This window comes from Caretta caretta, chromosome 23, assembly GCF_965140235.1.
Source record: "Caretta caretta isolate rCarCar2 chromosome 23, rCarCar1.hap1, whole genome shotgun sequence".
NCBI classification, from domain to species: Eukaryota; Metazoa; Chordata; order Testudines; family Cheloniidae; genus Caretta; species Caretta caretta.
The window spans coordinates 1,490,886-1,513,017 of record NC_134228.1 but is presented as its reverse complement, the minus strand read 5'-3'; the positions used below and the strand labels follow the sequence as shown (position 1 = coordinate 1,513,017).

The 22,132-nt window shown below is 52.5% G+C and overlaps 1 protein-coding gene across 5 annotated transcripts in view; it reads right to left on the bottom strand.

Annotated features, from left to right (window-relative positions):
- Positions 1 to 22,132, bottom strand: part of SIPA1L3 (signal induced proliferation associated 1 like 3) — a 116,023-nt gene that overhangs the window by 38,385 nt on the left and 55,506 nt on the right. The window contains exon 1 of one of the 5 annotated variants that reach the window (XM_075122626.1): positions 19,274 to 19,340. The exons of the other annotated variants lie outside the window; for them this stretch is intronic. The gene's annotated coding sequence lies outside the window, so the exon portion shown is untranslated. Of the gene's footprint in view, positions 1 to 19,273; positions 19,341 to 22,132 lie in introns of those variants that run through there. 5 annotated transcript variants of the gene reach the window in all.

Sequence of the window (22,132 nt, the reverse complement as noted above, 5' to 3'; positions counted from 1 at the left end):
GGTCTGGACACAGAGAATGGCCGACACCCTGTTTCCTGGCCACTGATGGCCTGGGCCCTTCCTCCCTGCAAGGTGAGAGCTAAAGGGTTGGAGAACAAAGGAATCCGGTGACCTCCTGGCCCGGGAAAGGGATGAAGCCCAGAGGAGGAGGGGCTGGAGGGAGTTTCAGTTTGGGGCTGGCTGGGACATGGAGTGAAGGGCAGACGTGGTTGTCTGGCTCACTGCCCCCAAAATGGACCCGGCTGAGGGGTCCGGTTCTCTGCACCTACAAGCTCTGTGTTAGACCATGTTCCTGTCGTCTAATAAACCTTCTGTTTTACTGGCTGGCTGAGAGTCCCGTCTGACTGCGGAGTTGGGGGGCAGGACCCTCTGGCTTCCTTAAGACCCCGCCTGGGCGGACTCGCTGTGGGAAGCGCACGGAGGGGCAGAGGATGCTGAATGCTCCGAGGAAGGTGGAAGCTGCATGAGCTGTGTGTCCTGCAGACAGGCTGCTCACAGAAAGGAGACTTCCCCAGAGTCCTGACTGGCTTCATGGGGAGCAGTTCCAGAGCATCGCCCGGGGACTCCGTGACAGGCTCTTTGCACAAAAGTCCTTTTAGATACCACTGCCGCCCGTCCCTTTCCCTTACAAACCCTGCCCCACTCAGTTACCATGGGGCTGGCCCCCCACAACTGTAAAACAGCTGGAGGCTGCAGACTGGATCGACAAGGCAGATGGGAGGCTGGAGACAGGATATACTACCAGAGTAAATTCTTGCTTTATCAACCTCCCAGAATCATCTGCAGAGCTGCTGAGCAAAGAAGCCCGGGAGGAAGGATGCCCCAGGAACCCACACTTTAAACAGCTCCAGCCTCCCTTCACCACAAAGCACAGGGAAAGTGCCTCGGTTTCACTTTCATGCAGCTGGGGGACAGGAGACATCTATTTCAGGGGCCAGGGCAGCTGCTTGGCATCTTACAAGTTCCTGGACGCTTCTCTTTTCCGTCAGCAGCTTCAAGAAAAGAGCAGAGAACCTGCCTTTCAGCCTTCTCTGATAGAAAGGAAGAAATAGGTCGGCCACTGAGGTACACAGAAGGGCAGGGGACATTAAACCACCCTCGGCAATGGAAATCAGATGCCAGGCAGACTGCGGGGCTCTGCTGGAGACTAAGACTGGAGAGCTGTTAACCTCCACGGAGAGGTTTTTCGTACTGAAGCCTGAAAGCAGGCGCTGGGTAAGGAGGTGGCAGTGAATGCAAGGTCCCAGACAAGGTGAGGAGAGTGCTCTGATGTACAGATTTGATCAGACAGAAGGTGGCAGAGTCGCTGTCCAACCCCCTCCCCCCGCACACCCCCCCTCACCCCCAGTGGCACCAGGGGCCTCAATCAGGGATCAGGGCCGTTGGGCTAGGCACCATGCAGCACACAGTACAGTTTCTTAGGCGCCACTTCTCCCTTGCCCTACACCTGGTGCCGTCATTTACACCAGTGTAAAGGGATTGCAAAGTGGAACCAGGAGAGCGCAAAGCAGGCACAAGCAAGTGCTCACGGTGCAGGACTAGAGGGAATCAGGCCCACAGAGTTTCAAGCCAGACAGGAGCATTACAGTAACATAGTCTGACCTCCTGCACAGGGCAAGCCAGAGATGCCCCATCCAGCCCGAGAACTAGCGGCTGAGACAGAGAGATTTCAAGTCTCCATGCCCCTCGGGAAGTGCTCCAGCATTCCTAGAGACGACCGGATGATCACAATTCACTCCCAGGCACGCTTTGCTGCAGCAACATGGACAGAACCCAGAAGGAGAAGAACATGGAGAAATACGGGTAGATCTCCTACACCTCATAACTTCTCCAAGCCCAGGAAGGCTGAGAATCAGCAGGACCAAGAAAGGATCTCTAGGGGCAGGACAGCAGCTCGACGGAGCCTCTTGAAGGACCCCAAGTGAAAGAAGATTGATGGCTGCATCTCAGAGCATTGCCCGGCACGGGGGTCCCAGGGGGCTCCAGGTGAGCGATGGCTCAGGCAGCCATGGGGAAGCGCGCACCACTGCAATGAACTGGAGTGCCCAAGATGGAGTGCCCATTTCTCAGCACTGAAATGGCGGCACTCTCCCTTTCTTTGGTAAAAGTGGCTATTTCTCGGTGTCTCAGCGACCCCTTAGCAGGGATCGGGTCTGTACGAGTGGGTCTACACTGCAATTACAAACCCGCAGCTGGCCCGTGCCACCCGACTCAGGCTAAGGGCTGTTTATTTGCAGAGTAGATGTTCTGGCTTGTGCTGGAGGCCAGGCTCTAGGACCCTGCGAGGTGGGAGGGTCCTAGGGGCTCCAGTCCCAGCCTCTACACTGGAATGAAGCAGCTCCACCAGCCGAGTTGCAGTGTAGACATACCTGAGTGCCTGCTCCTCGAAGAGGAGCACGTTTCCCAAACTGGGCTGGTTGCTCCACACCTCTCTGAGACAAGGGGGGGCCTGGGCGAAGAGGCGATCAGAGCAGGAATGTGGCACCAGGCAGCTCAGGGACTGTGAGCTGTGCATTTCACCCCCTCAAGTAGATTCCTGTGCTCCTGGGGACAACAGTGCATGCACAGTGAGCACGTGGCAGATCCCTGCCCTCCTAGCCGCCCTGGCCCTCTGGAAGTAGCACCCAGATGAGTGATGAGCTGCTGCATCCTTTCACCAAGCAGAAGGGCTTTGCGCTCCACAGAGGAAGAGCAGCCTGTGGGTATGGCATTGACAGGGCTCAATTCCCAGCTCCGCCATGGACTTCCTGCGCCACCTTGGGCCAGGGCAGGGAGTGGCTATGTGCCCAGCACAATGGGGGCCCTGATCTCAGCTGCCCTGCAGACACTGCTGAAGTACAGACAACTACTAAGGCACTCGGGCACTTTCCCTCCTGCTTGACAGGGCCCTGGAACAGACTAATACAGTGATTGAAGGATTAGTACGCCTGTGTGTTCCTGCTGCCAGGTCTCTGGGGTAAGAACACTGTCTGCCTCTCTCCTAATTCCACTGCAGCCCCTGCATAAAGCATGCACACAATCCTGGACCTCTACACTAATCTAAACCAATTATAAGAGAAGCCCACTAAGATCACATCTGTTCAGAATGGATATTAAATCAATATCTGAACGTCTTAATTAAATGCAAGCCAAAGAATCCTAACGAGGGCATCTGCTGCAGACACTGAACGCTGAGCTACCCTCCCCTTGCCCCACGGTCGGCAGATTCTCAGCAGGAGCCCAGGAGTTGCCATGCCAGGAGGCTCACTGCAGAATCCATCTGCAAGCCCAGCGGTGAGAGAAGCAGCTGGGGCTGGGGAAGGGAGGGCGCTCACCTTGTGCTCCATCGCAGCGCCTGGGGATCACTTCCGGGACTGTCCTGCTCTGGAGTGGCCATGGAAGTGCTCGCTGTAATGTTTAGAATGGAGCAATAGAAATGGGCCAGTACAGAAAAGTCAAAACACTCTCTGACATTTTCACAAGTCTCTAGTCCAGGCTCCAGGGGGAAGCGGGAGGCACGCTCTGTCTGCGCTGTTGGAGGCATGTAAACAGGGGAAGGAACGTCTCTGCTATCCCCACATTTTAGCTGCCGAGTTCCCAGCGATGGCACATACATTTCTTGCCACATTCATAAAAATAACTGGTTGGAGCTGTGGCTGGCGTCCGCTGAGGGGCCCCGGTGAAGTCAGTAATACTGTGAGATAGCCAGACTTACCGACTCACCCAGGGCCGCATAGACCACATCCTGCCTCCCATGGCGGCCAGCACCAGATGTTCTGAGGAAGGAGCAAGAACCAGACAGGCAAATGTGAGATTGTCAGCCCCCTTCTACCACTTAACAGAAACTGGTTTCAGCCCCCAAAGCCGGGGGTTCTCGAGCCTTCCCAAAGTATTTTACTGAGCACTGACCACACCAACTCTGGACAGTTCTGTTATCCAGAAACCTCCACTCTCTCTTTATTGGCTATGGCCAGCTCCTCAGTAGCAAGGAGTTCCACAGTCTCATCATGGACTGAGTTAGACCTTTACACAGGGGATTTGCTCTGTTTTGCCATTAGTGCATCAGAGAAAACCTCTACAATAGATGGGCAAAGCCACTATTTGCACTGAGCTAAATCATCTCAGTTTTAACCAGGGGTAAACTGAACTGGTATGAAGTGCAGCCCAGAGCAACTCTGCCCGTCCCCACTCGGTGGCTGGGATCCCTAGTGTAGAGGAGGCCAGAACATTCTCTCAGCTCCCAAAGTCCCAATTTGCATAAACCTGAGCGCCGCTGCTCTTTACCAAGTCTCAGCATGGGACGGATGCGCTGCCCACAGGTTTCATTTGTCAAGAGTTGGGGTCAGCAATCCCGCTGTTCTGCTTTGCAGAAGACAGCAGGCGGGGACCAAAAAAGTCTCACTTCTTAACAGCATCTATGCCCTGCCAGTGCAATCTAAATGGAAGTGCAGAGCCGCGTCGCACAGCTCCCCCAAACTGCACTCCAGCCTGGCTGGGCCTCCCCCAGCCCCGGGGAAAGCCAGGCTCTGGAGGAGTTTGCTCACATCACCCAGCAGAAGAGGAAAGAACTCACTTCAGGCAGAATCAAGTTCTCTCTTCGGTCACCCTTGCTATTTGACATCAACTTTCCCATGCGCTATTCTCCAGCTGACGGATGCCAGGTGGTTTGTTCTGTGCCATGGACAGCATGACACGGTAGCTGCGGGGAGGCAGGAACCAGCAGCGTCAGGCGGCCTACGGAGAGCTACCGTACCACCATTCTTCCGCCATTAACGATGCTGGGCGGGGAGCCACGCTGCCCTGCTGGCACATCTTCCAGCGGAGACGCTCCAGGCCACTCCTCAAGCTCCAGAACACCCCCCTTCCACCCCCGAGGCCCAGCGTGCCAGTCACTTCCCAAACACAGAGCAGACGGCACAGCAAGGTGAAAGGACTTGCACAAAGCCACCACAAGTCAGAACTAGATCCCAGGAGTCCTGACTCCCTGCTCCCACCACTAGAGCCCATTCTCCTTCCAGGGCTGAGAAAGAGAACCCAGGAGCCCTGCTTCCTAGCCCCTCCTGCTCTAACCGCTAGACACATTCCCTTATCATTCAAACCCTTTGCCATTGTTTCATGACACAAGGTAGATGCTGGAAACTGCCTGCCTCCCTGCAGCAGAGGGAAGTATTTTTTATAAAGGAAGAACACGACTGAACTGTCGAGAGCCAGAGAACCACCATAGTAAAGACCGTTTCCCCCAGCGCCACGCGATTGAACGAAGCCATGGAGCAGAAGGGTGTCTCTGGCCAGCCGCCCACAAAGCAGATCACGCTCTAGTATTTCAAACAAGCATTCCCCAGAGTTAGAGAGCACATCAACTGACCCAAAACCCGCCTAAACCACTCCAGCTTCGCTCGTGTAAACACTGTGGAGGGAAAGCTTTTTGGGTCTGCCTTCACCTGTCTGGACGAAGGGGCTAGAAAGACGCCAATCCAGGCCAGGAGAGTCAGTAGGTTTTACAAAGCCTCTTTGTTCAGGATGCCTTTTTGCGGGGGGGGGGGAGGAGACGAGACAACAGCTCTGTTTGCAGAATGGGAGGAACTTGAAAAAGGAAGCACAGCATCACACCTGCTTTCCTACCCGCCTACCTCCTGCCGGAGGGTGTGGCAGTTGCTGCCACTCTGCACATGCCCCTAAATCTGGGAAAGGGGCAACAAGACAGAAGGCGGGAGGGTTACCTTGTTCACAAAGCAAAGGCTGGAGTCGGCAAAGCAAGAAGCTGCTCAGGGGAGATGAGCTGGAAAGAGGAACTGAATGCAGCACGAGAAAGATGGGGCTTTAGCTTTGCTGTTTGTACGGCTGCCCAGACACGGACAGCGCTACACGGGGGGATGCATCGGACACATTCCCGGGCCCGGCAGACACTATGGCTGGGTAGCATTGTGGTGGGGGCGGGGGGGAGAGAAGAAAGAGTACTCAGATGTTAGCAAGAAACCCCAGCATGCTGCAGCCCCTGCATCGAGGTGACTAGATGTCCCAAGATTATTGGGACCCTCCTGATATTAGGGGTTGTGTCTTATATAGGTAACTGTACCACCACAATCCCCCCCAAAAAAGTCCCGATTTTTCACACTTGCTCTCGGGTCACCCTCCGAGGACCCCTCACCGGTCGGCTCCTTGGTTACAAACATCTCCGCACCGGCTCAGCTGCAGCCAGTTCTCTGCAGCTCTGCACCAGGGAGCTGTTCCAAGCCCTTGCTGGCTCCAACACTCAGCTGCAGTATTTCCTGGAGTAGAGGGGACGGAGGCTTTTGGGGCAGCAGAAGTGGAGAGACTTGCAGGCTGGCTGCTCTCACGCAGCTTGGTGCAGCGTGGCACAGCGGATCAGTCTTAGAATTCCCAGAGGTTTCACGCTACATTGCAGGAGCCCTCGGGAGTCTCCGTCACAGACCAGGACCCTACGGTGCTAGGCATTGTGCAAACCAAGAACACAGAGAAAGCTCACACAGCAGCATTGCCAAGGTTTGCCAGTTCTTCCCCCGCACGCACGCTGCAAAGCGCATGCCCCTCACGGAGGGCTCCTCACCTGCCACTGCGCTGCGTGTCCCCGCCCGGAGTCACAACAGCCCCTGGGCGCTGTGTTCAGGCACAGAAAGCCCCAGCACACAGGCAAGTGAAACCCAGTGGCTAGCTACAGCATGCACCGTGGACCAGACCCCCGTCCCCAGCCCAGCGTGCCAACAGAGCTCCCTGAAGTGCTGCAGCCGAAAGAGAGGTCAATGACGAGCGTGAACTGGACACCGCCACAACTCGTCTGATTCAGGCAAGGGAGAATACGGGAACCGGGCCTGATCCAGATCCAGCTGATGGCAGAGCCCCATTGATTTCAATGGGGTTTGGATCAGACCCTCAGGGCCCAACTGAACTCCAATGGAGTCCTTTAGTCCTCTTGGAAAATTTCAGCCTAAGGTCCCAACAGGGGCCAAGGGCTTGCTACTGTCCTGCACCTTGCGCACAGCAAGTACAAACCCACCATGCTGACCTGGCAGCATTTTGCAGCCATTTTGCCCTGGGTGCAGGTGAACCAAGCCCCATGTGTTCTCGGAGAACCTGGCCAGTCTTTATTCTGGGCTTTACCTCCTCCCCCACACCTGCGACAGAAGACATGCCTCGTTGACGTGCCCTGGAGTCCCAGGGGCCTTGCCCAAGGCAGAATCTGTCCCTTTGCTTATGGTTAGTGCTTCCCAGATTGCACACGCAACAGAACCCAAACGAACACAACAACGACTGTTGGCTGCAGTTAGCAAACACGAGACTGGGGAGGGGAGGGTGGGGAGCTGTTGGCGCAGATGCTCAGAACTCAGTCAGTGGGGTAAGTCAATGGAGATTTCGCCCGACTCAGCAGGACCCACGGCAGCAGCATGGAGCCAGCTTTCAATGCCCCCAAGGCGTTTTCCCAACTGGCATATTTGCTAAGGGGGCAGTCCTTAGAGAAACCATACAAGTCAAGTTACCGCGGGCACATCCGGCATGTTGTTTACAGGCAGTGCAAGGAACCTGTTCCTCAGAGCCATCCAGAGATGGGCTGTTAACGCTAGAATCTCCCTTCTGAAGGGGAGGCAGAGGAAAGAGTCCATTCACCAGGGTGACAAGACATCCAGCGAGCAGCTTTCATGACAAGACAGCTGCCCCAAACCTCACCTGAATCAAAACGTACTCCCGTCCACGCTGCGAGGAGGGAACAGACATTATTTAGTCTAGGAACCAGAGAGCTGAGAATCAGAGAGAGCTCGGCACTAGCAGCTGTGGGCTTATCCTCCACCTCAGGGCTGTGCTTCAGAGCCGGGAGCTTTGCAAAGCCCCTTTGATGGTTTCAGAGCAGCAGCCGGGTTAGTCTGTATTCGCAAAAAGAACAGGAGGACTTGGGGCACCTTAGAGACTAACCCATTTATTGGAGCAGAAGCTTTCGGGAGCTAGGTTTGTTGGCAAACCGGCTCCTTGCACACGTGCAATCAGCCCCACAGGCACGCAATGTTCTAACAGTGACACGCTGCTATGCAATGAAGGCTGTAAAGTTGAGTTGATTGCTTCATTTTCCAGAGCAATCTGGATCTGTCTGATAGAGTGGCGAGATTTCTACCCCCAAATAACAACGTTTGACTCTCCCTGTCAGCGCGGAAGGCAGCTGCGTTCAGTGCAAACAGGGAGTTCACTGAAAGAGTCTCCATTTTGGTGCACTATATTTTCAAATTCTACACCGTCTCAACAACCACATCTGTTTAGCCTAGGAATCCTGGCGTGTCCTTCTCAGCAGCTGGAGCAGCAGGGAGGAAATTGGAGACAAGGCTGCCATGCCTGCAGCTGCTGGTACCGAATCCAGGGGTCATTCCCAGAGCAGCGCTATCGCAAGATCAAACCAGACCGTGAGCTTGGAACGGCCCACAGGCCCAAGGCCCCAGTTAGTTGCTCTCAGGTGCTCAAAGCTAGCAGTCACTGTCTTCACTTTTAGCAGACCGGGCATGCTCCGTCCTCGCACTGTCACACCCCACCCTGGGAGCTGGGGGTCTCACCGCCCTCCAAGGCTGCGCGAGGGAGGCAGGAGAGGTGCAGGAGAACACTAGCTCGCAGTCCAATAACCAAACTGAAGCCCTGAGGCCAATGACTGAGGAAAGGCACCTCACCACGGAAGGGACAAGGCATAATGCAGCTCCCAAGTGACCAGAGATGGCCCATGGTGGCTGGCAGCAGGTGCGACAGCGGTGGGGAGGTAACACACACAATTCCTGGATCACAGGTGAGCAGGGGTGTGACTGCACCCAGGATCCTGCCGGTTTCCCAGCAAAGGGGGAGTTCACCCAGGTGCAGAGGGTGAGGTGTGAAGGAGCAGCCAGGCACTGGAAGGGGTCCCAGGATGCAGAGGTGGAGCAGGCCTTGGGGAAAGCAGGGCCCCTAGCAGAGGCGCCCTGAGATGGGTTCACTTCGAGAACGTCTGCACAGCAGTCAGGGGTGCGATTGGCAGCTCGTGTAGACGTACCTGCACTGCCTACCTCGCTAAAACAGACACGAGGCTGCGGCTTGGGCTGCACAAGCCGTCTGAGCCCGCCCCGGCACGCACTGTTGCCCCCACCACACACTAGCCAGCGCACAGCTGGTGCAGGTACCTCACACGTGCTGCCAATCCCACCCCCGGCTGCAATGCAGACGTACCCACGGGGTCATGAGTGCTACACTCTGCACCTGCTGACTCCTACATGCTCTGCCGGCTCACTGGGGAGATAGCTGCTGGCCAAGGGGTCCTCCTAGCAAACCACTGGAAGAGGTGCAAGCCCCCAGTCCCTGCAGGACCCTGTGCAGCACGCAGGAAGGGGACACAGCATTATGGTGGTGTTGCCAACCTCAAAATGTTCACAGGGAGTCAGGCCCTACAATCCTGATCGATAACAAGGATCTATACCTGGGGGGTTCTTTTTATTTGCCTCCTGGCTTTTAGACTGAAGCGGTCCCATTTGCTTTCTTTTCACCACATCCAGGAGGACTAGAAACTTACTTTTCCTTGAAACGCAAGCTGAGATTCTCACATTCATATGACTCCAGGAGCTGGGGCTTTAATGTAGACACCCAGCGTGGGTGGTTCTCTGTAGCTGTGGGGGGGGGGGGAGAGACAGGGTTCTAGGCGCCCAGACACATTCCCCCACGTGCCACAGATGCCTCTTGAGACTAGTGCTAAAATCACAAGAGGTGGCAGCGTGGTTCAAGGGGAACAATTATTAAACCAGCAGACAGACGTGCTTAGAAATGCCTCAAGCTGGCTGGGGCCTGACTCCCCTCGGCCTGGACTCGGTGCAGTCACGCTGCACACTCCATTACGGGGCAGAGCCAAGTTCCTGTAATAACTGTTTAGCATTCACGTAGCACTTGCCAGCTTCAGAGCACTGTGCAGCATGAACTGACCTTCAGCCCCAGGGGAAGTCACTTTATGGTCCCAATTTTGCAGTGGGCTAATGAAGGCAGGGAGGTGTTGTGAGAGCAGGGACAGAACACGCCAGCTAGTTCTGCCTGCCGGCATCTGCACAGATTTCAGAGTCCCGGGCCTTGGTCTGCTGCCCTGCACCCTGGCCAGCCAGCCCCCCCCCCAGCGAGATGTGACACGATCCAAGCAGGGCTGGTTACCCCCATGCAGTCACGCGCATGGCTGCACGAGGTGCATGGCCACGTGGACTCCAGCCGATGGCCCCTAAGGGCTGACCGGACCCCCAAGAAGTGACCACTTTCTACCTGGCCTCAGCCGACTACTCATTCCACGAAGCCAGCGCACACCACGTGTGGGGTAGGGGAGAGGCTGCCAACCGCCCAGTTATACCGACTGCGCTGCCCCTGCCGAGCCCAGCCCTCCCACAGGTGATGCTGCAGCTCTGGAGTCTCTCTCCTGCCCGGGGAGATGGCAGGGGCGAGTTTTAGCAGCTTTTCTCTCAGCACGAGGTTGTACAGCTCTGACAGCTGCTCCTGGCTCACCCAGCACTCTGCGTGCCCTGTCCTCTGGGCTGGCCCTGCCAGGGTGGGTGCCTTCAACTCCCACTGACTTCAGTGGGTGCCAAGGTGCTCAGCATCTCCCTGGATCACACCTGCTGCCCGACAGCCTCTTTCTGCAGGTCTGCAGTGCCAGAGCGGGTACAGATGGGTGCAATGCCTCAGGCTCATCTTGCACCCTCCTTGTTTGCCACTGTCCATCCCCCCCTGCCATTTCGCATGCCCACTGGAAACCAGACCGGTGTGCCTTCCACTACTGTGAACAGGAATCTGAACGCAAGCAGGGATGACCAATAGCCCAGATCCAGCCCGGGTTGGAGCACCGTCAGGCACTTGTACGGGTTGTCCCCTGTCACACGGGCACTGCCCTGCCCCTTGCCCACAGCCACGGGCCTCTAGCTGCAGTGGTTGACGGGGGTGCTAAATGCTGGGATGTGGTGGCAGGCTCTGCTGCAGGGTGGGTGCAGTCCAACTCGGCTCCCTTCTGTTAATCACCTCTACCTGCTATTCAAATATTCCTTTGCACAGCAAACACGCTGCTTCACCACGGCGCAGCTCAGCCCACCCCAATGCTCCGTTCCCAGGACGAGCCCGGTCAGCCCGGAGCAGCTCCCAATGAGCCTAGGAGGTCTGCGGGAGGGAGCCCCTTAAAAGCACAACACCGAGCCAAAGGAAGGGACCCGATGCAGAGATGGGCCCTGCCACTCACCCTGCTGGGCCCAGGCCTTGCCTACACTAGGGGAAGAGGGGTTGGCTGGCATGCTTACACTGGACTTTCAGAGCTGTGCTGACTAACGTGTTCCAGCCACACCCTGCATCCCAATCTAGGCAAGGCCCAGCTGCCACGGAAAAGCCCCACCAGCCCCGCTAACTGGCCAGATGGTGCCTGCAGAGCAGAAGCCTGCTTGTTTGCACAGCTAAGAAATCCTCCAAGGTCAATGAACACATCCCAGAGCGCACCACTCTGAAATCACAGAGCAGAGCACAGTGCTGGAATTGGTGGTGCATCTCTGGTCTTCGCACAAAGATTGCATGGGTTTAATTAAAACTGGGGGTTTGTGTCCTGCGTGGGCTTTCTGCTCTATTTAACCCGGACTTCTAGCCATTCAGCCTTCATCTGCAAGGAACTGACAGTCAGGTGTAAAGGGACTGAAGAGTATCTGCACAAGGCTTGCACCACTTTAAATCCATTTACAAAACACACCTTTAGTTAAACTGGTGCAACTGGGGGTAGACCAGGCCCTGCTGGGTGAATTGGAGTGTAGCAAGGCGAGACAGACAGATATTTACATCTATCTATATCTTGGGCCCTGACTTTTCTGAGCTCTTTTTAATTTAAACAGGGATTGCTCATCTCTCATTTTTTATTTAATGCAGTTGGGAGTTCTGGGACTCTTCCTGCTGTGATCAGTGCAGACAAACAAGCAAACGTGGAAAAAGCCAAGAGCAAAATTAACCCCAAACAAACATGTTTTATAAAGAAAACCCTTAAAACATGGATTGCCAGGCTCTTAATCCTCCATCTATTATCCGCTCCACGTGGCCTCAGGCCTTTCTGATTCCAGACGCCTTACCACGCAGCTGGGCTGCACCACCACTCATGTTACCTCGAGGATATTACACAGGAAGCAGCAGCATGAACCTCCATCCAAACTTACTCCATCGGATGCCCCAGGAGCTGTCCTTCAGGATTATGAAAACACAGGGAGAAAAAATGTAGAACAGCGGCAGGAACACTGCTGCCATGAGCTCACTAGCCGTCCTTCGCAAGCAAGCCTACGGGCAGATCGGTTTAGCTGAACAATTCTTTGTGACATATTCTCAGCAGTCACTGCATTGCATTTGCATGCCACATCCTCAGCACTTGAGTCACAGCTGTAAGGAACTTCTGACAACTGTTGAAAAGCAGCAACACAGATATCCAGTAACAAGACAATCATAGAATCACAGAATCATAGAATATCAGGGTTGGAAGGGACCCCTGAAGGTCATCTAGTCCAACCCCCTGCTCGAAGCAGGACCAATTCCCAGTTAAATCATCCCAGCCAGGGCTTTGTCAAGCCTGACCTTAAAAACCTCTAAGGAAGGAGATTCTACCACCTCCCTAGGTAACGCATTCCAGTGTTTCACCACCCTCTTAGTGAAAAAGTTTTTCCTAATATCCAATCTAAACCTCCCCCACTGCAACTTGAGATCCCTTGTAAGGGGAAGCTCAACAGAAAACAAGAAATGGTTCAATTCCCTGCTCTGCCACAGATGCCCTGGGTGACCCTGGGCTAGTCACTTAGTCTCTGTGCTTCATTTTCCCTCTGTGACACGGGATAACAGCCCTGCACTCCCTCACCGGGGGCTGGGAAGATGAACATGGTAATGACGGTGCGGTGCTCAGCTGCTAGGGTCACCAAGGCAACGTAAAGTACCTAAGAGATGAGATCTAGGAGCGAAATCTGGATTTCAGAGTCAATGGAAGTTTTGCCACTGAATTCAGTGAGTCCAGGATTTCACCCAGAGAGTTCTATGAGCTACCTGACCCTAAAAAAGCACAAGCACCTTCTCAAGTCAGACCACTGTAAGGTGGGGCTATTGCCTCTCGGGGTTGTGGAGGAAGAGCAATGCATCTTTCTAACAGGTTTCAGAGTAGCAGCCGTGTTAGTCTGTATCCGCAAAAAGGAGGACTTGTGGCACCTTAGAGACTAACAAATTTATTTGAGCATAAGCATCCGATGAAGTGAGCTGTAGCTCACGAAAGCTTATGCTCAAATAAATTTGTTAGTGTCTAAGGTGCCACAAGTCCTTCTGTTCTTTTTGCATCTTACTAATGAATCAGAAGCTCAGAAAGCAGCATTGGGCACTGGGAGAAGGGGGAGACCAAGCTGCGTAAGGCACAGTCAGCCCCCCTGCGTAAGGCAGGAGGCAGAATGTCAGACGCCCAGAGGAGAGGGCACCCTAGAGAGAGCCCTGTGTTGCATTATTAATAGAAACTGACCAATTCATTGAACACAAATGGCAGAGCCCCCTTTAGGAAGCTGCAGACAGAAAAGAATTCTGGTGGCTGACTGGCCGTGTCAGCACAGGAAGCACCCTTGGCAGAGACTCAGGCCTAGCATGAGAATAGCAGGATTAGGGATAAGGGAAAACTCAGCCAGGCTTGAGTATTCCCTGGGGGAATCTCCCTTTCAACTGGCCGTTTGTTTCCAAGCAGATGAATTAGCTCAGTCGCCCCCGGTTCAAGCTGGATGTTATCTGTTCTGTGCAGCCTTTATTAAATACTTCTGTACAATCACTAAAGTCAACTGACAGGTCCCCTGGAAATGTGCCAAAGAACCCTCAAAGAAAGCAAGCAGCACCCTGGAAAATGATATTAACTGCAGGGATCTGAGACTGCAGAAGTGGGTGAAGTGTTACAGAGATAATTAGAGATGACAACCTTCATGCAAAATCATCTAACATTGCACTGACCTATTTGCTACATCGTAAGTAAGGAAATCACAGTGTCGCATTTAATTTGGGACTCAAACTAATAGTCAAAGGAATCTGTGGCTCCTGATCATTAGAGGGCAAAGCAGTGATCCCATGGCAAAGTACAAAGAGTCCCAAAGAACTGCAAGGAAAGAAGACTGTCTCTAAAATCCAAGTGGAAAAGTTTGGAGCTTGCCGACAACGAATTCCATTCAAAACAAAAGCCTCCTGCAACTCCGCTGTGAAGAGCAATGGCAAATACATTGACAGGCCACCTCCTGCCCCAGAGGGAGAACAACGTCCCCCCACGATAACTGAGGTGTGCATCACCTGCTCCAAACATCATAAAAATGGAGCCAAGTCACTCAGTGTCGTTTGGTGGGGGTGCCCAAAAGGGACTAGGTGTTCTCCAGACATACAGGAAGAGATGGCTCCTGCCTTGAGGAGCTTGGAGTCAAAGGGTGGGCAGAGGTCCCAGAAGGGGAACCACAAACAGGATGGTCTATACGGATCCAGGCAGCGTGGCAGAAAGAGGTTAGAGAGACACCTGAGCAGGAGAAGAGAGGCCTTGCAGAGGAGCTCAGGGTGGTGCACTGAGCTGAATCGTCCAACATTAAGACACAGCAAGCAGCTAGCTGACTGATTAGGGAGGGTGACCAACCACTCCTTTGGCCAGCTCTGGTCCCAGAACACCCAGGTCTTCCAGACCTGAAGGCATGACACCTTCCTCCTCCAGCAGCATCCAAGCAGTCCGGCAGGCAGTAACTGATCAAACCCAAGCACTGTCTCCAGCTGCAGAATCACTAAATCCTAACCGGATTATGGATCACTGTGGGTTTAGTCTGGACATTTAACATTTTAAATCAGAGCCCTACCTTTAGGGAAGGAAAATCCCACGTCTCATCTATGACATTACTTCCCACTGTAATACGCCTGTTATCCCAACTGCGAGAGCTGCTCAGTGAACCTTCCAGCAGCTGGCAGGGAGCTGTGCTTTTCTCAGGAACGCTGGAAATAGCTTCCAAGTACACAAGCTGGGAAAAGCTGGGGGAAGGAAGCCAATTCTTGGGGCTGTTTGCAGCCAGGTGTTGGGAGTCCTGTCAGTTTGGCTGACATACTTCACAGCGAAGGAAATTCAATACATGTTGATTCGCATCTCTGACCTTTGTGAAGGAGCATGTCAGAGAATGAATTTCCAATCGCTAACAGGCTTCCCTCAGCAACCTGGGGGCTGGGAACAACCAGTGATTTTATCACGGCTTCAGTGTTACATAGAATCATAGAATATCAGGGTTGGAAGGGACCTCAGGAGGTCATCTAGTCCAACCCCCTTCTCAAAGCAGGACCAATCCCCAACTAAATCATCCCAGCCAGGGCTTTGTCAAGCCTGACCTTAAAAACTTCCAAGGAAGGAGATTCCACCATCTCCCTAGGTAACGTATTCCAGTGTTTCACCACCCTCCTAGTGAAAATTTTTTTCCTAATATCCAACCTAAACCTCCCCCACTGCAACTTGAGACCATTACTCCTCATTCTGTCATCTGCTACCACTGAGAACAGTCTAGATCCATCCTCTTTGGAACCCCCTTTCAGGTAGTTGAAAGCAGCTATCAAATCCCACCTCATTCTTCTGTTCCGCAGACTAAACAATCCCAGTTCCCTCAGCCTCTCCTTATAAGTCATGTGTTCCAGTCCCCTAATCATTTTTGTTGCCCTCCGCTGGACGTTTTCCAATTTTTCCACATCCTTCTTGTAGTGTGGGGCCCAAAACTGGACACAGTAGTCCAGATGAGGCCTCACCAATGTCGAATAGAGGGGAACGATCATGTCCCTCGATCTGCTGGCAATGCCCCTACTTATACATCCCAAAATGCCATTGGCCTTCTTGGCAACAAGGGCACACTGTTGACTCATATCCAGCTTCTCGTCCACTGTAACCCCTAGGTCCTTTTCTGCAGAACTGCTGCCGAGCCATTCGGTCCCTAGTCTGTAGCGGTGCATGGGATTCTTCCGTCCTAAGTGCAGGACTCTGCACTTGTCCTTGTTGAACCTCATCAGATTTCTTTTGGCCCAATCCTCTAATTTGTCTAGGTCCCTCCATATCCTATCCCTACCCTCCAGCGTATCTACCTCTCCTCCCAGTTTAGTGTCATCTGCAAACTTGCTGAGGGTGCAAGCCACACCATCCTCCAGATAATTTATGAAGATATTGAACAAAACCGGCCCCCGGACTGACCCTTGGGGCACTCCACTTGATAGCGGCTGCCAACCAGACATGGAGCCATTGATCACTACCCGTTGAGCCCGACTATCTAGCCAGCTTTCTATCCACCTTATCGTCCATTCATCCAGCCCATACTACTTTAACTTACGGGCAAGAATACTGTGGGAGACAGTGTCAAAAGCTTTGCTAAAGTCAAGGAACGACACGTCCACTGCTTTCCCCTAATCCACAGAGCCAGTTATCTCGTCATAGAAGGCAATCAGGTTAGTCAGGCATGACTTGCCCTTGGTGAATCCATGCTGACTGTTCCTGATCACTTTCCTCTCCCTTAAGTGCTTCAGAATTACCCATCTGGCAGCACCGAGTGGCGCTGGGAATCTGAAGTCCTCTCCTCAATGGATCCATTTACTCAGCAAGGTCACGAATACACTCTGGGGACGGCAGAATTATGGCTCTCGTGAGACAGGAGCACCCACAGCTCTTTAAAATGCGACCCCAACCGCTGACAGGCAGGCCCAAGACTTTTTGTGAACAAACCTAGGGGCCTCAGGTTAGACCCCACCATTCTTGGTTAGGCACAGATTCACAGATCATAAAGCCGACCTCCTGTGTAACAGGCCACAGGACTCGCTTGCGTTAATTCCTGTCTGAACTAGAGCAGAGCTTTTCGAAAAACACCTCATCTTGATTTAAAAATGGCCAGTGGTGGAGAATCCACCACACCCCTTGGGAAATTGTTCCACTGATTAATTACCCTCCCTGTTAAAAATTTGTGCCCATTGCCTGTCTGAATTCTCTAGCTTCAATTTTCAGCCATTGGGTCTCATTAGACCTTTGTCTGCTCCACCAAAGAGCCTACATATCTGTTCCCTGCATTGCTCCTTAGAGACTGAGATCTAAACACCTGAACCTTCTCTTTGCTAAGCTAAAGAGAGTGAGCTCCTGGAGTCTTTATTGATGGATTGGTGATCCCTCGATTCGAGGATGATCTCTACCACGGATTTACATATGGGTCCTGAGACGTCATCACTTGTGCTGAAGCCACCCCTCTGGGAAGTAACCCAATGGCTCAGAAGTGCTGTGCACGCGGCTGTTCCCACAGACTCCGCATCTCAACCCAGCTCCTGACCTGGGTGTGAAAACGCTGACCGCCTGTTCTCCTGTGTGTGATCCATGTGATGGATCAACAAGAAAACGTTGACCGCCTGTTCTCCTGTGTGTGATCCATGTGATGGATCAACAAGAAAACGTTGACCGCCTGTTCTCCTGTGTGTGATCCATGTGATGGATCAACACCGTTCTGATCAAAAGTCATTGCAATCGCAAACTCTCTCTACGGTTCCAATGTGTGTTTGTACTGGTGTTCACTGTCGCGTGCATCTTCAGGGGAAACTACATGGAGTCAAACTGTAGACTTAGAAAATTCATCTACCTTCCCCTCCTAATACTACCTCTGTAATGACACCATGTTCATGGGAGAGGGAAGTCCCAGCACTAAATTTAGTGAGTGCTTTTTAACAAATGAACAAAAGATAGAGTGATCAGCTTCCTCTATAGCCAAGGATGCAAATGCAGCCCTCACTCAGAGATTACCAGATCCCACTACAACCTTTCTCCAAAAGCATCAAACATTTAAGGCAGAGGTTTTACAACCTTTTCCGAACAGGTACCCTCTTTCCATTTAGCAATATGAGATGGGCAAGTTGACAGCCACACCCATTTGAACCCCATCCTGAGACCCTGAGAGTCAAGGATTTTATTTTTTTTTTGGTCACACAGGTACAGAGGTGGGAAGGGGAAAGGAGAAAAATGGACCTAACTCACATAATTGTAAGTTTCAGCAAAACAGCAGTGTCCTGACTGGATTAGATTGGAGGCCCATCTAGCCCAGGGTCCTGTCTCAGACAGTGGCCAGAAACAGACGTTTCAGAGAAAGGTGCAAGAACCTCACAGTAGCAGTTGTGGGATAATCTGTCCCCCAACATGAGCTAGAGATCAGCATAAACCTGGTAGCAGGAAGTTAATATCCCCTCCAAATGCTGTTAGCATTAACTATAACAAGTCTGGATAGTCTTGTTATGCATATAAATGTCCAATCCCTTTTTGAATTGTGCTAAATTCTTGACCTGAAGGATTTCCAAAGCCTGGCTATCCTTTGTGTGAAAAAGTATTTCCGTTGATCAGTTTTGAATTTGCCACCTTTCCCTTTGTCTTTTCCTCTTTTGACCTCTCTAGTAATAAATAAATTCCTGGGGAAACACACAAGCCAAAGAAACTCTTCTTCCGCAATAGCCTACTCCCTCCCCCACGTCAGTGCGCGCATCAGATGGCTAATGGAAAGCCTAAGCAAGATGAGCATGCGGTGCAGCCCAGTTTGCTGTGCTAGGTACAACCAGACGGAACTAATCAGGCATAGCAGAAATGTCTCCGTATTGATGAGAAAGAATGGCACGGAGAGCTCGATTGTTCCTTGGTGTGTGGAAAAAAAATACAATGAGATCATTAAAAGCAGGAAATGTGATGCACATGACCTGACAGTTCAGCACTCCCCCTCTGGGTATCCTAAACACAGACTTGCTGGAACAACCTTGCTGCACTCAGTGTGCCCAGACCTTTGCACTGAGCAATTGTCATCCTGGGCGTCAGAGGTGCCCAGTAGTAGTAACATAGTTAACTTTTGTCTAATTAGCCATGAGGCATGCCCTGCCCTCAACTCACAGGTTGGCACCAATGAGAAAACCACCAAGCAAGAGGAAGAATTCTAACCTTCCTTCGAGACAGTCTTCTTAATTTTGTGGCACGTCTGCTCAAAATTTAGCCTCAGATTAACAACATTCTAGTCCTGGAGATCTGCACCATAACGGAGTCAAAGCCAACCCCTGCATGCCAGCAGGGACGAGTTAACAAGGCAGGGTTGTTGGCTGAGTTAGTGAGTCGAGAGCTGATGTCCATGGCAGGAGGGTGGAAAGACCTGCAGTATTAAGGGCTGGCAGCGGCTCAGCACTCGGGAACCGGTTTCCACGGTATTTTTGGGGGTGGGGGGAGCCATAGAGGAGGGGATGAACAGAAGGTGGGGCTGAAAGAAGAGGACTCTTGTCTTACCTGCTGAGTGGCTTCTAAGCATTAGCTGCCCAGAGTAGGGACAGGCAGGGCTGAGTAATGATCTGCTTGACGAACAGGTGTAAAGTCACCTAGCACAGGGCTGCCTGATGCAACTCTTACGTGGGCTTTGTCCCAGCTGCCCTACCCAGGAGGTGGTCGGATTAGAAGAGCGCAATGGCCCCTTCTGGCCTTAGAAACCATCACCCACAGACAACATCCGAGGTGCAGCCTTTGGCATTTCCCACGCGCCCGGGCTGGGCACAACACCCAACCTGGACGAAAGCCTCGGCTGTCCTGCCACCTCCTGCAGAGACGACTATTATCCCACAAGAAACCAACTGGCAGGGCTTGGCCTGTGAAAAAAATACTGCAGGAAGCCAGTGAGAGAGAGTTCACTGCCTAAACAGCTCAGCACTGGAGGTACTTCCTCTGCTCTTTACAGACTTCCACGAGAGGCCACAGCATCAGAGCATCGAGCCCAGGAACTTGGGAATGAATTGCAGTGCCTTTTTCCAGAGATCCCCAGTGTTCAGGGAGGAAGCGAGCGGCAGCGAGCAGAGCTGACTTGTCCAAGGTTACCCAGCAGGCCAGCAATACGCCTTGCTACGGTGGGCACCTGCCACTTGAACACTCACGCAGCTGATCTACTGCACTGCCCTGCTGGGCACACGGCTCCTAGTTCTCTGTGCCTGGCAGCCACTCCTGCAGCCTGCTGCTCGTTAGGGCGTTAACGGTTGTTGGCACCCAAGCGAGACAAGTACAGCTGGTAAGCGGAAGGAACACGTAGGTTCCAGATACAGGGCAGTTCAGCATGGTGCAAAGTAACAGCAGCAGGGACTCAAACGAAGCTGCAGGTGGTGCAGACGTCGGGCACGAAGCACGAGAAGTAGGCTGGCACTTTTGTCTTGGGTAAACAGCAAACCGATACCACTTTTGTACAATAAAAGAGTCACATGCTCCATGGAATGCTCACTGAACAGCAGGGTGGGGCCACTCAATTCCGCACCCACAGATCTGGAGGCCAGACACTTCACTTTAAAGAGGCATCCAAAAAGTCGGCTAAAAATTCTTTTTAAAGGCTGGCAGGCTTCATCAATTATACCCAGCGGCAGGTACATGGTCAAGTTTTAATTTCTCCATGTTTCTTCCAGGGATTGTTTAAACTCCAATAAAAAAAAAATAAGAGGGGGGGGCCATATTTCGAAAGCACCCCAATGCCAGGCGCTGGAGACCTCATCTGACTCTCCTGAGATACAGCGCTTGGGAGAGCTGCATGCATTGTTGCAGCATTTAATCATGAAACAGGACCGGGGGGAGCATTTTAAGGTATTTAAGGCCCCTGCATATTGCATCAGTACTATTTCCTGTTCAGAAAGGTGTACAATTCAGTTTGGGTTCTTAGAATTTCTCTGGCAGGGAAACACAACTCAGCACCGGGTCAGCTCATTTCTCTGATCATGCAGCCACCAAACTGAAATGCGTTCCTGCCCACTAAAGGCCTTAGCAGGGGGACCAGAGAAAACTGCCCTTTGAACAAAAAGGCTCTAAGCAGGATTCTCAAGCACCCAACAGCTCTCACTGAGCACAGAGCAGAATCTCACCCATGCTGAAAGCAATGGGAGCTGCTGGACGTCTTTCGGGTATCTGGCTCACCGTCTCCTCTAACAGCTCGAAAGAAGTCGCTGCTTGCTCTGACCGGGACAGAAGGTTATGGATGTGAATGGGATTTTGTATCTATTGTCCCTTTGCCATGCGATCCGCGCATGGCGCTTTGATCCATTTATGTGGGACTCAGACTCCCAGGTTAAATAGGATGAACTCAGATAGGATGGACCAGCGTTTCCAAACACAAATGCTGCTCGGAATGCTGCTTACGTCCCTTCAGGGAAACAAACGATGCATGAGCACTTGAGCTGCATGCCTATTCTCAGACTGATGGAGTGATTTATTCATGCTAAACTGCTTCTCTTCCGTGCAGCAATACACTTGAAGGACGAGGAAAACAGATCTGCACTGTGGAGGTAGCTGGATTCCCCGCTTACAGAGATAGAGCGTCCCCATTTAGCTCAGGACAGTCTCACCTCCCCCGGGAGCCTCATTCAGCCTGACTCCCGGCACTTCTACACTCAGCTGCAGAAGAAATTAGAGGGGAGACCTGTATTAGACACTTAGGAGTTGGTCATTTTATTTTAGCTCCAAGTTGTGGCGTTCCCTGTACTAGTTAGCACAGCTCGGGCTCAGGGTGGTTTTACCTGCACTTCTTCGTGTTGGCTTGAGGAACATGAGAGCTGCCAGGCTGCTCATCTTGCCCAGTAGCCTGTCTCCAACAGCTGCCAGGACCAGAGACTTGGGGGGTGTCCAGAACAGGGCAATTATGGAGTGAGCCACCTGTCTTTCACTTCTGGCTTCAGAGGTTTAGGGTCACTCCAAGCACGAGGTAGGGTCCCTGACCATCTTGGCTAATAGCCATTGACGGACCCATCCTCCCTGAACTTATCCAGTTGTTTTTTGAACCCAGTTATACTTTTGGCCATCATAACATGCCCTAGCAACGAGTTCCTGGCTAGCTGTGATAAAAAGTACTTCCTCTTGTTTGTATTAAACCTGCTGCCTATTAATTTCATTGCATGACCCCTGGTTTTTGTGTTCTGTGAAAAGACCAATACCACTTCTCTAGTACCTTTTTCCACACCAGTCAGGATTTTATAGACATTTTTCTAGCAGGTCCAGGCCACCAGAAAGTTGGAAATGCCCACTGGCCACTAATTTGGCAAGAGATGATCAGGACAAGCCCTTGGATCTAGTCAGGAGAAATAATGATGACAGCGAGATATAGGTCTCCCCTCTTCTACAGCTCAC